This window comes from Hipposideros armiger, unplaced genomic scaffold (assembly GCF_001890085.2).
Source record: "Hipposideros armiger isolate ML-2016 unplaced genomic scaffold, ASM189008v1 scaffold_41, whole genome shotgun sequence".
Taxonomy (NCBI): Eukaryota; Metazoa; Chordata; class Mammalia; order Chiroptera; family Hipposideridae; genus Hipposideros; species Hipposideros armiger.
In genome coordinates this window covers 657,393-671,001 of record NW_017731391.1, presented here as the reverse complement: position 1 = coordinate 671,001, position 13,609 = coordinate 657,393, and the positions used below count along the sequence as shown (strand labels likewise).

Sequence of the window (13,609 nt, the reverse complement as noted above, 5' to 3'; positions counted from 1 at the left end):
ATCTTTCAATCACTTAGCATCTCTTAGGGAATTTGAATTTCCATCAAAAGGCAGCTTTTACCTTTAGAAGTTCAGTCAACCAGCAACCCCCATGGTCTCAGCATCTAGCATGGTGCTGGGAGCCATGAAATGAGTAGTGAGCACTAAACATAACAAGCCACTTAGACCCTTGGCCCTTGTCTTTTGGCCTTGGGGATTTGAGTTTTGTTATGTATGGTTTTCTGTTCCCTTCATATATTCAGTCTTCCGGTCTTCCTATATGGGAATCCAGTGTCTGGCGCTGGGGGTAGGCCCGTAAAAGTGATTGCCTGATTGATCTCCTTGCATTCTTGGGGGTCTTGTCTTGGAGAACACTGTTTCCAGTCTCGGGCAGCCTTAAAATATGGGGAAAGAACAAATAGGAAATGTGCAATTAAAATAAAGTCATGAGTGCATTCAGTGTTTCAGGATGATACCAAGGGGAGGGATGTATGGATAACGGTGCTGCCTGCTGGTCATGGTGGGGAAAAACGTTTTGAAGGAGTCAAGGCTTGGGGTGAGGTAAGGAAAACGAAGCTGCAGTGAAAAAGAATAGTGATTGTGCAGGTAGAGGGCAGCTAAGATTTAACTCGTTAGTACTCAGACAGAGTGGGGAGCAGAGGAAAAACCAGGAATTGATACCAGAATGAAGGCATCCCTGATCGTTACAAAGCTCACAGTTCAAGACTCTTAGATTCCATATTCGTAAATAAGCATGCCAAGTGGAGTGTTTTTAATACAGAATTTGGAATAAATTCTCTTGATGAACAGATGAAATATTGAATTTACTATGCTTTGTGTGAACTGTGACTATCTGTCTTGAATGTCTGAAAAAAACAGCTTTAATTCAAAGGGCAATTAATTCCGAGAACTTAACAGCCACATTCAGGAAATGACATCTTGAGTCAAATGGATTAAATATTTAAGGAATTTATCTTTCTTTGTGCTGTTGGAGAATTAGTCAGCCTTAATTAAACTCACAAAATCTTTTTAAGGTAACTTGATAAGTGACAGGACTATAACTATAGCGATGCATAAAAAGTTTAATTTGTAACAGTGGAGTCCAAGTTTCGTATTCTTCTTTGGCGATTGTAGGTATAATAAGCCTGTCTCTTACATTCTCTCTGAAAGCTGAAATAATTTGTGAATATGTTCAAAACATATTTTTTCCTTTAGGGTACCCGTTAATTGACCCCACTTCATAGAAACAATTCTATTTTTCCTAATTAATATCCAGATACAGCCTGGCTGCCTATATAAACCATGCATACTCATTTTTAACCTTTCATATTCATTTTTAATATGCAAAGACATAATACAAATCTTCTCACTGTTTTCAGATAGCATCTGGATAATTTAACTGCATATAGCCAGTCTGTGTGCCTATACATATAATAGTACATGTGTATTTATAACTGTAAAATATACATCTGTATTAGTTTTTTGCTGTTTTAGTCTGCTTGGTCTGTCATAATAAAGTCTGTAGATTTGGAGGCTTAAACAACAGAAATTAATTTTCTCACAGTTTTGGAGGCTAAAGTCCAAGCTCAAGGTGCCAGAAAATTCAATTTTTGGTGAGACCTCTTTTCCAGGCTTTTAGATAGCTGCCTTCTCTCTCTGTCCTTATATGACCTTTGCTTGGTGTGTGCCCATCTTTGATGTTTTTCCCTCTTCTTATAAAGACACCTGTCATATTAGATTAGGGCCCCACCCTTAGGAACTCATTTAATCTTTATTACTTCTTCAAAGACCCTATCTCCAAATACAGTCACATTCTAAAGTATTGGGGTTAGGGCTTGAACATAAATTTTGGGGGCAGGGGACACAATTCAGAACACAATATCCTATAAAGTTTCCTCAGTGGTTGTTGGGTATCTGTCTACATTTAATGAAAGCATGTGTCTTTCTGGTAGTTTATACATGTGTATAAATTTTATGCCACACTTTAAAGTTGTAAAACTATAGGCTGTGAGAACATCTCATTTTAATTATGGGTGTAAAATAATTGCCATAAGGCAATAATAATTTATTGTATATTCTATAACATTGGATACTGCACGTAGCCTCATGATACCTTGTACAAAAATTTCCAGAATGCCACTGAATAAAGACTTAATTTACAACTGGAAGTATAATTATAACTAATTGTAAAATTTGAAGTTACTTGTAAGGGGCAGCAGTGATTGAATAAAACTTTACACCATTTGCCTCCTGGTTTCACAAGGATCCAGTTTCTTAACCAGGCTAGACATCAATTAAACTATTGAATCTCTACACATGAAATAAAATGTTTAGTTTCAGGTAAAAGAATGAGAACCACACACCTACCTCTTTCTTTAATACAAGGTTGCATAACTTGATTACAATATTCTGAAATTTCAAAGTGTACAGGATTTATCTACACGAAGACATTATTTTAACCTGTTATTAATGTCTACTGTACCCTGATTGTCCCAACATCATTATTAGATTTGGATCTGAGCCGAGGTGTTTCAATAACCTGCAGGATTTAAGATGTGCTTTATGGATGCGTTTTCCTACCTTCGTGGTCTCTCTGCCTAGGTTGCTGTTTCCTCTTGCTCTGTCTCCCTCTCCTTTTGCCTCAGATGGTAGGTTAAATGTCTCTTCTCCCAGGAGGCCTTCCCCATTGCCTCACACTGGATTAGCTCCCTGTGTTCTACCTTTTGTAGCAAACAACTCTTCTCTGAGCTCTTGTCACTCTTATTATGAGTTGTTAGCGTCTGTCCATAAACTGCATGATAGCAGGGGCTCTCTCTCGGTCCTGTTTACTCATCTAGCACAAAGCAAGACAAAAAGTGTTTGGGAATTTTTTTTGCATGAATTAATGAATGAACTCAATTTATTTCAATAGTTATTTGTTTTGGGTTTCTGATGTGTGAGCTATTATAGAGAGGGCAAGCATGGCTAAGACCCTAGTCCCTTCCACCAATGTCCTCACAGTACAAAGAGGACATTTGCATGTCAAATGGCAGTTAAAAACCCAGAAGACAAGTTGAGACTGCATTGGAAGATGAGACTGGAGAGCGAGTGACCAGTGGGAGTTCAGGGCGTTAGTCAACCCCTTTTGGGTTTAGTCCAACCCAGAATATTACTCAGACCATCTGACTTCCAATGTGTATATTGTTATCCAGGAATTTGGCATTCCAGTTTGTTTTGGTGGAAAGAGAAAGACTTTCAGAGGTGGAATTTCTGGTCCAAATATGGGCTCCTCCTCAGACTTGCCAAGCAATCTTGTTACAGTCACTTTTATGAGCTTCGCTATCCTCAGATGTAAAATAAAAATAGTTTCTACTTAACAAGTTTGCTGTGAAGATCACAGTTCGTAACTTGGGAAAGTACTTTACATACTTAAAGACCCCCACAAGTGTTAGCTATTATATCTTTTTATCTTAAAGATAATTAGTTAAATACTCAGCACACTTGTAATGGATATAAATATCTAATTTCTTTGTGGGGGAAAAAACAACCTGGCTCAGACACACCTGCTTTTTTATTTTATTTTTGGTGTTATATGCTTGATATAGCTTCATGATGAGTGAGATTTATTGTTTATCATCATTAGAATGCCTGAGATTTATACAAATTTGTGACAATTCTTTCCTCACAGTAGACTCATATGTGTGTCAGTGGCAAGGTTCCATTTTTCAGATGAGGAAATTGGCACATAGAAACTAAATTTAATGTGCAGGACTCATGTGCTGCCCATTCTGGCTTTCTTGTAACACAGTAAGAGGAAATTTGATACAAATTAAGAATCACCAACTAGTGTTTATTTTGATGACAATGTTACTGTGTAATTTTGAGAAATATTATAAAAGGATAAATACATTAAAAAAATAAATGTTACAGTTTTAAAGTGAGAAAATAGGATACTAATAATATAGACGGGGAAATGGATGTTGTAAGTGCAGAATAACGCAGAAGCCCAATGAAGAATTGGAAAATAAAATATTTCTTTGTTGCCTAAGTTTAACATTTATCATCACAAGTTACTGTAATTTGTTTTATTGATGGGATGAGCTCCCAATCTAGAAAATTAGGTTTCCTTTAGTCCTTCATGGGCTATCTTTTACCAAAAGTTATCAACCTATGACCAAATCAGTGAATTAAAAATGCGGCTGTGAATGACTTCCTTGGGATTGTTCAGTCATTCTTGGGAGAACTGTAGTTGCATGTGGATGCAAGCTTTTTCAGAAGGCAGAGTTGGGAGTTCATGTTTAGGATTTGACTTAAGAAAAATATTAAAGAAAAGCTAGTTGCTCTTGACCAAAGAGATTCAGGTTGTTTTAAGCAGCAACCTATATATTTACATGAAAAATATTATTTTACTAATTCAGATTATAGATATTTATTTTATACAAAATTTCCCCATATTGTCATTTTTTCATTTGTGATTATACTGAATCAAGTTTTTTGAATCATCTACAGAAGCTTAAAGATGAAAAAAGTCCAAGGTTTTGCAATGTTTTTATTTATTTATTTTTATTTTTAAATTTTTTTCATTATTATTAGTTTCAGGTGTACAAAACAATGCACTAGTTCTCTTTTTTACCCCTCACTTGCAGTGTGTAAAGCAATCAAACTCTTCTTCCACAAGGAGTAGTAGATTCTCCATCTCTGAAACAAATAAAGGCTGATTTAGCATAACCTCTCTTCACTCAATATGGTATTTTTCAGAAACCTTCTGGGAACCCCAGGGCTCCAAGGAACAGTTTGTAAACCACTGATCTAATCTAACCCTTCATCGTCTACATAAGAAAACCGAGGCTACATCCTGTGACACCTGCAACTAATAAAACAACAATAACAACGAAAAAACAAGGCTCAAAAGATTAAGTACCTTGATCAAAGTCTCAGGACTACCTAGCAGAAGAATTGAGCCTAGAATCCTAGATTCTAGGCTCAGAGCTCTGTCTCTTTGCAGCACACCTCTTTACACCACCACTCACTTTTAACGTGAAAAAATAATTTATTAAAAATATGGGTGGCATATAACATATAAGGTAATGCACACAAACACATACATGTACTCCAGGGAGAAGAAATCCAGAGTGAAAGAAACCGTCTTATTCTATTCTTCCAGGTGACATGATACCAAGACTTCATTCAGTGACCTGTTGACCTTGGGAGCTAAGGGAGTTTGGCCTAACAGGTCCATAGCTAACCTCTGAATGGCTTTCTATTTCTGCTTTAGAAGTGGTGGCAGCAGTGGCAGTAGTGGGGGATGTGGAACATGTCAGGACTAACTCAGGGTTGTAGAATTTCAAGAAAAGAGGAGATCGGTAATGACAACATCGGGGTCAGAAAAAGATGAGTGGTGAGAAACCAAAGCATAGGAAAGACATAGGAATCATAGTTATGAAATTCTAAGGAGAAAAGAAATTTACATGTTTATTAACTTAGCATGAGTGAAAAAGTGAGATGACAATTAGTTATTCTCTTCAAAATTTGGTAAAAGTGAAATTGATGTCCTGATCCCCAGTGCCTTCAGCTGCCTCCCAGGGATGGAGGCAGGTCAGTCCTGTGTCTGTTAGTTTAGTTGGGTGAAGCACATGGCAGGCAACCCAGAGCTTCGTTCCTTGTAAGAACCATGCTCCCTTCTGATGTCTTAACATAGACTGAGCAACTTTCTTACAAATGTGGCAGAGTATGATGGTATCAGCTCAATTCAAAGTCTCAAGCCCTGCTGACCACTCCAACAAAGCTGCTTTTGTCAGGGTCACCAATCACCTCCCTGTTGCTAAATTCAATAGTCAATTTTCGGTCCTCATCCTGACTGATGAGCAGCATTTGACACATTAGATAATTCTCTCCTCCTTAATATGCTTTCTTTACGTGACTTCTGGGACGGTACGACCTTTGTGTTTTCCTCCTACCCCATAGGTTACTTTTTCTAGGTCTTTGTGTGTTTCTCATCTTCTCTCCTGACCTCTTAATGTTGGAGTGGCCCAGGCTTTGGTCCAAGGACCTTTTCTCTGTTCTCACTCCTTGGTGATATCTTCTAGTCCCATAGCTTTAAATATCATTTGTATGCTGATGACTCTCAATTTTATTCCTCTTGCTCAAAACCGCCATCAACTCCCTAGCACCTCTATGCAACTGCTCATGTGTCTTCACTTGAATGTCTAATAAACATATCAAACTCAATTTGTTCAAACCCGAATCCTTTATCTTTTTCCACAAATGTGCTTTATCTGAAGTCTTTCCCATTTTAGCTAATAACTTCATCTTTTGAATTGCTTAGGCCAAAAAAATTGAATTATCTGACTCCTCTCTTTCTCCCACACCTCACGTTCAGAAAATTATGGTGGCTCTGCCTTCAAATATTTCTAGAATCTGAGCACTTCGCTTCACCTTTACCGTTGCCACTCTTGTCTGAACCACCATTTTCCTCCGAGTTTATTGCTGAAGCCCTACCTGCTTTTTTCCTTGTTTCCCTACAGTCTAGTCACCTTACAGACACATTAAAAATGGAAATCAAGTCATACCATGACTCTTCTCAAAGGCTTGCGTGGCTTCCCATTTCACTAAGCCAGTCATTACAGAGGCCATAAGACCCTAGGTTGTCTATCTTCTCCCCTCCTTTTCTTTTCACCTTCTTTCCTATTACTGTCTCTCTTGCTCACTCCACTCTAGCCTGGTGGGCATTCTTGCATGTCAGGCACACTTCTGTCTTGGAGCCTTTACTCTAGTGTTTTCCTCTTTCTGAAATGTCATTCCTCTAGATATCTGTGTGCTTAACTCCTTCAGCTCCCTTAAATTATTTGATTGAATATCAATTTATCAATGAGGCTTACCCTGACAATTCCTTTTAACAGTGCAGTTTGCTTCATTCACACATCCTGCAGCACTCAGTCTGTTTATGCCTCCATCCTGCTCTACTTCTTGAGTTTTCTATTGCATTTCCACGTTCTAATACATCATCTAACTAATATTTAGATTATGTCTATAATTTGATGTCTGCCTCCCTAACTAGAATGTAAGCTGCAGATGGGAGTTTACAAACAAATAAAACATGTTTGTATATTTTGTCCACTAATGTATTATTGCAAACACTTAGATCAATGCCTGCATATAATAGGCAGCCAATACACAGTTGCAGCATGCATGCATTCATAGAATGAATAAGATTGAAAGTACATTATAAATGTAGAGCTATGAATAGATTGAGAATCGAGTCCTATTTTTCTACTTAAGGGAAAATACCTACTTGGGAGTTAAGACCTGTATAGTAGTTAGCTCTAACTGCATAACAGAACCTCACCTCAAAATCTCAGTGGCATACAACAATAAGCAAATATTACTCACATGTCAGGGAGATCTGCTAGGAGGCTACTGAAATTGGCTGGGCTCACTCATCTACCTGGCTGTTTTGGCTAGAGCAACTGGGATGACTTGGTTTTGTTTCACATGTCTCTCATCGTCCTGCAGGCTAGTCCAGGCATGTTTCCATGGTAATAGCAGGGGCACCAAAGAGAGCAAGCCCCAAATCACAAGCCCATTTCAAGCCTTCGCTTGCATTATCGGATGCTATCCAGTAGGCCAAGACAAGTCAAGTGGCTGAGTCCTTAGTCTGCATGAGAGGGGCTTTCAAATTTATATGGCAAAGGTTGGCAAATTGGGGCCATTTTTGTAATCTATCACAACCAGAAATATTAGATTTTGAGATTTTGGTCTAAAAAATAATAACAGAGTGTCATAGAATCTTAAACCTATGGGTTCATTGACTTTTTTTCCCCACTCCGTGTAGGAATCCCCTGTATAGCATTCCTGACAGCTTGTGTTGGAGTGCTGAATACAGATGTGCATTTTTATGTCTCTCTTCTATACATGAGGAATGGATACAATAAGGCAGAAAAACCCAGGAGGCGATATGAGCCAGCACTTCTGGAAAAAATATGGGCTAGTTTCAGATGTGCTAGATTTCACTCAGTTACTCAGATGTATGTTTAGTGTGTATGTTACAACTGCTAATGAATGCAGAGTAAAACATAATTACATGTAAGGCTACTTTATTATTGCAGTAGAAGTTTGCTGCATATATAAAATTAACCAAAGAATATTGATAATCATGCTTTTATTTTTATTTAGTTTTATACTGAAGTAGTTTGATTGCTTATTTGGAGGTCAGTTTGGTTCTTAAAGGATTAAAAGAGATCTTCATTTACCTTTCCAAGAAGGACCATGTCTCACATTGAATGTTTAGAAGGAATGCTGACAGAAATGCTGACAGTTTTTTTTTTTTTAAAGATTTTTATTGGGGAATTGGGGGGATGGGAACAGCGGTGGGGAATTGGGGAAGGGGAACAGACAAGTTGCTGTTGTTTTGGTCTTCAGTCTAGTTGTGGAGGACGTTGCTTCACTGGCCCAAGTTGGCACCATCATTGTGCTCTTCCCGGGTGAGGCAGATCAGTCTCCGGCTTCTGGACGGCTGCTCACTGCGGCTGCTGGCCGCTCACGCTGGCTGCTGGCCGCTCATGCTGGCTGCTGGCTACATATGGCAGCCCATGGCAACCCACTGCCACAGGGGCTGCAGCCTACGCCATCGCCGGCGACTCCACGGCAGCCCAGCTCCAGGTTGAGCTGTTGTTCAGCATCTTAGCTCCAGGTTGAGCTGTTGTTCAGCATCTTAGCTGTGGAGGGCAGTGTCACCGGCCCTCATATGTGGGATCTGAACCAGGGCCCTCTGGCGTCCCAAGCCAGTTCTTAACCATCGCGCCACTCGACCGGCCCTTTTTAAGGCCAGGCAAAAATTTCAGAAAGCATCCTTCTTGTTCCCATAATTTGCTTTTGCAAAAATAAATCATTCTGGAAATGATGTAAGGACGCTTTCTGTGGACAGAACTTAAAAAAAAAATGCAAAAACTCTGGAGGCAGTAATTGTATGAATGAATTGCTGCTTTTAAATTCTGTAAACCTCAGACCGCATAAACTTTCATATATTTGCTTTTTGTTTCCATGATTGTGATTAGGATAATGAATGGTGTTTAGAGCTGCAAAGAACTTGAAGGTCACCTAGCCCACCTCCTGTTTTTCAGCTCATTGTTCTTATCCAAGTCACACAGCTGGTTAAGTGCTCACGCAAGAAGCCACGATCCTGACTCCTGGTTCGGTGCTCCTTTTGTGGTCCTGCGTTGCCTTGCCGACCTAAGTGATTTAGATCATCATGGAAGATAGAAGCTTGCATAGATAAGCTATTAATATCACAATTACTTAGGAACAATTACTATGGACACAAAATACTGCTCTTCAACAATAACATTAATCAATGCATTTGGCTTAGTCGCACAGCTGAAGTACCAAAATACATTTATATGGAGAGCGTGATGGATATTTTTAAAAAGAATTACTCAATATTTAATTACTTAATATTGCTTAATATTTAATATCATTTCAAAAGAATATTTTCTCTTCTGGGCCAAATGTTTTCATTATTTTTAGATAACGATTTCAGTATTTGTTGTAAAAAGCTGTCTGTTTTCTTTTTTAAATGTCTAGATTATTCTGGTATTAAAAGGTAACTTTGTCAAGTAGAAGGAACCCTGGCTAATGGCCAAGTATAAGAGTCTGGCTCTTCCAGGGACCCTTGCTCAGGTCACTTAATTTTTCTGAACTCAGTTTTCACTTCTGGGAAATATGGGCTTAAGACTCAGTGTTTCCTAAAGCAGCTTTCAAATCTTAAATTTCATGTTTTATGATTAATAAAGTTCATATTAATAATGGAAAGGTCAGAATCTAAAGTTAAAGGCTGTGTGTACAAGTTTCGGAACATGAGGAACAACCCAGCAGCTAACATAGTTACATTTCAAACTAAATTTGTAGAGCAACTGGCAACCAGAAAAACCTATTAGAATGGACAAAACGATAAATCTGTCCTCTTCATTAATCAGCATGGGAAGTGAATCTCTTCTGAATGGGGAGTGTCACAAAAATGAGTTTGATGTTAAAAGTGATACGAGCAGATGGCTATGACATCGTTACAAATTATTTAGCCACATAAAAGAAAGAATTCAAGAACAAAGTTTGTTGAGATAAGAGTCTGAGAAGATAACTAAGTTAAGCTCTTTTCTGTTATTAGAGATATCATAGTGATGCCTCAGACTTGAGTTCCAAGAGCTGGTGAAACTTTCCGGTTTCTGCCTCGTGGAACAGAGAAAAGAAGCGAAAAAGGCAGTGAATTTTGAGAAGTTCCTGATTAAATAGCACAAAAACCAGTCTGGTGATGTTTGCTTGAAAGCTTATCCAGTAGGTATAAACCAACATACTTGAGGTTGGACTTTTTGGAAATCACAGAAGTATATGCCAGCCCCAAGAGGGATCCTAAGGTAAAATATGGAATATTATATAAAAAACCATTTTGGTTATAGCCTGGAGGCAACATACGGTTTAGTTTAAGTTTGACTGAGCAAATAAAACTTTGAGAAAGTTTTTTGAGAAAATTTGAGAAAAATAGTGAGAAACATACAAAATTATACTTAGGTGTTTATATCTTTAACGGTTTGCTTTGAAAGACTAGTTATTATTACAAGTATTTTGTATTACACTTTTGGCAGTTTTATTTAGAAAATTTTACGTAACAAATGCCAGGCCAAGTGCAAACTTCTTAGCCTAAATCATTTACAGGTAACCTCTACTGAGCATTTACTATGTGAAGGTGTTAGAGACACAAGGGTAAAACGTGGTCACTGACTGACCACAAAGCCCAGGTAACCTAGTGGTGGAAAAGAGACCATTCATAAAAGGATGACCAAACCCCTTTATTCCCTCAAGAGACCTAGGATTGGAGTTGGCCTAATAAATCCTGCTGTCTCAGCTCACCCACCAGTTCTAACCCTACTGATATCAGTGCTTCCAGGAATCAAGCAAAGTCAAGTTTGCTGCCTGGCCCTTTGTACTTTGTAGTTTCAACTGCTGGTTAATGTTCTTTAGGAGTATCTTATTGCCAAGTTAAGTCCTGCCCATCCTAGATTTATTTCCCTCTCTTTATGTGTCCCCATCTCATAGAAAACATACTTGTGTGAAAACACCAACTGCCTCATCAGGCTATTCTGAGAATAAAAGGCATGAGTTATATTTTAATAATTATAAATTGGCACCCAGATGGTAGGTGTTATTATTCATATATGGTGTAGCATTGTGGTTAAGCTTTTGGAATCAGACCACCTCGATTCAAATTTTAGCTCTGTCTAGAGATGTGTGACCTTGTATAAGATATTTAACCTCTTCAGACTCCCGTTTCTTTATTATCAAATGAGGATAATAATAATAATACCTTCCTAATAAGGTTGTACAAGAATTCATGTATAGCTTTCAGTGTTGCATTTGGCTTGTTGCGAGCCCTCCATAAAAGTTGGTTACAATGAGTAATAAAGAGTACACTCAATTTTTGCCTTCTGCACTTAATCTAGTCTCCAAATATAGTGTGATTCAACTACATTATTAATATCACAATTAATGAAGAATTATTAGGTAATTAGTTATTATATATTTAGTTCAATTTAAATAATCAGTGATATAAAATGTGGTCGCTAGCCCCAAGGAACCTACGATTTAGCGTTTTGCTAACACTGGCATTCAAACTTCGTCACCTTCTGAGTCACATCAATTTTTTAGGCTCTTTTTCCTACTTGCCTAAGAAACCTTTGGCTGCAGCAAATAGGTCTGCTAACTGACCACAGAACATACCTTGTCCCTTTATGCCTCCCTTCAACCCAAAGTTGCTTATTCATACTTTATTAGTAATACATTTTCCTGTTTATGAAAAGCCTTCTCCTTAATTCAGTTAAGATGCTCTGGAAACCATCATTTTTCCCCACTGAATACTGTGTTAATCAGGTCAGGTAAGCTGCTGTCAGAGCCTCTGTGCTAATCCAGGCCCTGAGCTTTTTGAACCCTGCCAGCTTGAGGACAAGTTGGATGCATCAGTGGGCAGTGGATTCCAACTGCCAGAGCAGTTTCTGCCATCTTGGCTCAGTTCCCTTGATTTTAACATGTCCTTCAAGGTCTGTCTTCTGCCTCACCTCCATTTCTAATCTTGGACATGACCCCATCTACACAAAACTTCGATTTTCGAGTCTGAGGTCATTTATCTGACTGCTCATATTCTCTCATTGTTAGAATTGATTGTGTACAGACTTGACTGTCACCCATAGATATGACAACTACTCAGCTCTGACCTCAGCACTGTCACCAAGTCCCACCCCAGCCTGGCCTCTTGAGTGGCAGAGTGCCCAGGCCAGTTAATTCCTGGACCTTTGGTTGTGTTGTTCCACCAGCACCCAGCTAACTGTCTGGTACTGCATTTAATGTATCTGTTTATTGAAACCTTAATTAAAATATGTATTATTGATAATGATTTTAATGATAACAGAAAAAGGAGAAGACATGGTTTATCTTGCTGTTTAGCTAAATCATTCCCTTGGCATAGTCTATTAATCAGAGCACACGATTAAGCATGACTCAAATAATACCATTACCATAATGACATCTCTCTCTCTGTCTGTCTCTCTTCACATAGAAATGTGGAACATTTATTATGTAATTTTAAACATGAAAAGTAATGACACCAAGTACTTCATCTATTATAACAAATAAATAAAACTCTACACTAAGTCAAATAAAATCACATTTTAAGGGAATAAAAAAGCCATTTCCAAAATTATTATGTTAAAATAAGATTTCCTTAGTGTTGAATTATTTTAATAATATTTACTATCACAGATAAGATGAACTATTTTGTTGGGGTCTGAAACTTTTCTTAGATATTTGTTTTGAGAAGTTCTAGCTATACCATCTTTACTGTTGAATGGTAATTCCCATTTTTTTAGCCTATACTTTTATGTTTATTATATTGTTTTATGGAAGATTCAGAAGCATGCATTTCCTCATGAATTTTCCAGGTATTTTTTTCTTGCAGGCAGATATTAGCTCTATTTTTTAGAAAACATATTCATACACATTCTCTCAATATGGTTTTAAGTCATTAAATGAAAGGCTTTCTTTTAAAAAATAAGTTTTAAGCATTTTCTTTAATAGTAATTGATTTTGGAATAACTTACTGTGTTTGCTCCAGGGCTGCAGTCCACCATTTATTTAGTTGAGTCCTTCCCAAAATTAAAAGTTGTACATGTGGCATTGATTCACTTCACAGGGATGTATTGTTTACTCCCAAAGAGATGTCAGTTTCTGGCTTCCCATAGTAGTAATGGGTCAGAAAAGTGCCTATCCATACCTGTCATACATTCACCAAGCGCACTTCACATTTTAGCCCACTGGGAATGTAGGGGGGTGAGTGCTAGGTGATGTCTTTGATTTAAATCCAATTAAAAAAATAGAGAGTCTTCTGATACAAGGACAAATATCAGAATAAAACAAAATAAGTGGCAGTACAAACCGTAGCAGGATATATTTCAAAAATCCTGAGAATAGTTACAAAAAATAAAATACTCTGACAAAAGCACTTGGGTCCAGTTTAGAGCTCTGAAATAGGAAAAGGCGGAGTCAGCTGGAGGAAAGCCATTAAGGGCACAGCAGTGAAATGGCATTGGGAATTGGGGGGTGGGGGTGGGGC

The 13,609-nt window shown here is 37.9% G+C and overlaps 1 protein-coding gene across 2 annotated transcripts in view; it reads left to right on the top strand.

Moving 5' to 3' along the window:
- Positions 1 to 13,609, top strand: part of ESR1 (estrogen receptor 1) — a 245,146-nt gene that overhangs the window by 68,209 nt on the left and 163,328 nt on the right. The window lies entirely within an intron of this gene.